Source organism: Nicotiana tabacum, chromosome 8, assembly GCF_000715075.1.
Source record: "Nicotiana tabacum cultivar K326 chromosome 8, ASM71507v2, whole genome shotgun sequence".
NCBI lineage: Eukaryota > Viridiplantae > Streptophyta > Magnoliopsida > Solanales > Solanaceae > Nicotiana > Nicotiana tabacum.
In genome coordinates, this window is record NC_134087.1 from 79,629,080 (window position 1) to 79,632,253 (window position 3,174).

Consider the following 3,174-nt stretch of genomic DNA (forward strand, 5'->3'; position numbering starts at 1 on the left):
TATCTGAACTGGTTGATTGCTGTTCAAGAATTCTTATTTAGGCAGTTCATACCATCCATACATAGTATTTTGATCTAAGATTTCAATTCTTCCGTGTTTCAGCAGTAACATATTCTTTCATGGAGCTAAGGTCAAAATATAGAAGAAATAAGCGTTTCCACGACTCTACCACCTAGTCAATTCAATATGAAGTCTTATATAGAATTCCATACAGAGACAAAACCTCGAATCAATCATTTTTCTCGAGCCGTACGAGGAGAAAGCTTCCTATACGTTTCTAGGGGGGGTGTTGTTCATCTACATCTATCCCAATGAGCCGTCTATCGAATCGTTGCAATTGATGTTCGATCCCGAAGAGAAGGAAAAGATCTTCGGAAAGTGGGTTTTTATGATCCGATAAAGAATCAAACTTATTTAAATGTTCCTGCTATTTTATATTTCCTTGAAAAGGGGGCTCAACCTACAAGAACTGTTCAGGATATTTTAAAGAAGGCGGAGGTTTTTAAGGAACTTCGTCCTAATCAATCCTAATCAACTGAAATTCAATTAAGGAAATAAATTAAGGAAATACAAAAAGGGGTAGTCATTTGTATATAACTTTGTATGACTTTTCTCTTCTATTTTTTTGTATTTCCTCCCTTTCCTTTTCTATTTGTATTTTTTTATCACTGCTTCTATTGATTTCCGTGTTCTATAACGACAAAACCTCTTATTTTATTGATCCTTGAAATATAAAATTCGGGTATTTCCTTCAATTGGGTAGTTTTCCGTTTTTCATTGGAACTCTACTAAAACTAAAAAAGAAATCAAGTTTGCTTATCTCACATAACTTGATTGAATCCATTATGGATTAAATAAATCTAAATAAATTGTAGTTTTGTTTTCCACTTAATTTATTCTCTCATCTATACTTTTTTGTATCTATTTTATTTGGATTAGATTTATAGTGCCAATCTAACACAAGTCCTTTTTTTAATATTTTTTATTGTTGTCAATTGAAATTTCTTTTGTTTTTTTTCACTATTCAATATTTATATTGACAACAGTGTATCGAACAAATATAATTCATTGTGATAAATGAAGTGGATCTATTTAGTTTTATTTTATGTTTTAAATTAATTCAAAAATGTGAATGTATTTTTTTAGATTTATTCCTTCAATGATTTTTGGTTGTCTTGTCTAATCTCTTTATTTCTTTTTCTTCGATATTTCTTCGGGTTGCTAACTCAACGGTAGAGTACTCGGCTTTTAAGTGCGACTAGTCTCTTTTACACATATGGATGAAGTGAGGGATTCATACATACTCTCGGTAAAGTTTGGAAGACTACGACTGATCCTGAAAGGGAATGAATGGTAAAAATAGCATATCGTATCAACGGAAAGTTCTGAGAATATTTCATTGTTCCTAGATGGGTATAAAACCATGTTAGAATTCTTGGAACGGAACAAAATAAAGTTGGGTCGAATGAATAAATGGATAGGGCTGCAGCTTCAATTAAATTATAGGAAAAGAAAAAGCAACGAGCTTTTGTTCTTAATTTGAATGATTCCCGATCTAATTAGACGTTAAAAATTTATTAGTGCCTGATGCAGGAAGGGTTTTTTGTCCCATGAGTGGATTCTCAATTTTTTAATGAATCCTAACTATTACCATTTTCTATTATGGAGATGTGTGTGTAGAAGAAATAGTATATTGATAAAGAAAGTTCTTTTCGAAGTCAAAAGAGCGATTAGGTTGAAAAAATAAAGGATTTCTAACCGTCTTATTATCCTATAACACTATAACATAGACCAATTAAACGAAACGAAAAAAAAGAGATGATAGAGAATCCGTTGAGAAGTTTACCTGTATCCAAGGTATCTATTCTTACTAAAATACTTTGTTTTAACTGTATCGCACTATGTATCATTTGATAACCCTCAAAATCTTCCATCTTTGGTTCAAATCGAATTTCAAATGGAAGAAATCCAAAGATATTTACAGCCAGATAGATCGCAACAACACAACTTCCTATATCAACAGAATTATTTTCTTATTTCTACTAATGATTCTAACAAAAATTCATTTTTGGGGTGCAACAAGAGTTTGTATTCGCAAATGATATCAGAGGGATTTGCGTTTATTGTGAAAATTCCGTTTTCTCTACGATTAATATCTTCTTTATAGGCAAAAAGATTTTTAAATCTCATAATTTACGATCAATTCATTCAACATTTTCTTTTTTAGAGGACAATTTTTCACATCTAAATTATGTATTAAATATACTAATACCCTACCCCGTTCATCTGGAAATCTTGGTTCAAACTCTTTGCTATTGGGTAAAAGATGCCTCTTCTTTACATTTATTACGATTCTTTCTCCATGAATATTGGAATTTGAATAGTCTTATTACTTCAAAGAAGCCCAGTTACTCCTTTTCAAAAAAAAAAAAATCAAAGATTCTTCTTCTTCTTATATAATTCTTATGTATATGAATGCGAATCCACTTTCGTCTTTCTATGGAACCAATCTTCTCATTTACGATCAACATCTTTTGGAGCCCTTCTTGAACGAATATTTCTATGAAAAAATAGAACATCTTGTAGAAGTCTTTGCTAAGGAAGACTATCTAGGTGTAATGAAATAGTTTTTATTTCAGAAAGAGACTTTCATAGAAATATGCAAGGGTACACTGGTCAATGAAAAACTAATAGACCATATTACACTTAGATGTGACCGTTAAACTATACGCGATAGCATATATATCATTAGTAATAAAGATTATCAATTTGTTTACGACCTTATATTTTGATTAATATAAGATTAATCTATCTCGGAACTACCCAATGGTTCAAAACTTATGTATACATAATTGCAACAGAAATTTAAATATATATATATATATATATATATCATTAGTAATAAAGATTATCAATTTGTTTACGACCTTATATTTTGATTAATATAAGATTAATCTATCTCGGAACTACCCAAGAGCTATATATATTGTGTGTATACATAATTGCAAAAGAAATTTATTTCATATATATTCACAATGTTCATAATAATTTTATATATCCCGAGTAGTTGGTAGAGATATTCATAAAGGTATAGCATTACTATACCTTCCCTATTCATTGCGGGTTGGTTATTTGTCAGCACCGGTTTAGCTTACGATGTGTTTGGAAGCCCTC

At 30.5% G+C, this 3,174-nt stretch overlaps 1 pseudogene; it reads left to right on the forward strand.

Annotated features, from left to right (window-relative positions):
• The first annotated feature begins 1,957 nt into the window (after window positions 1-1,957).
• LOC142163184 (maturase K-like) lies at window positions 1,958-2,627 on the forward strand (annotated as a pseudogene).
• Window positions 2,628-3,174: the final 547 nt, after the last annotated feature.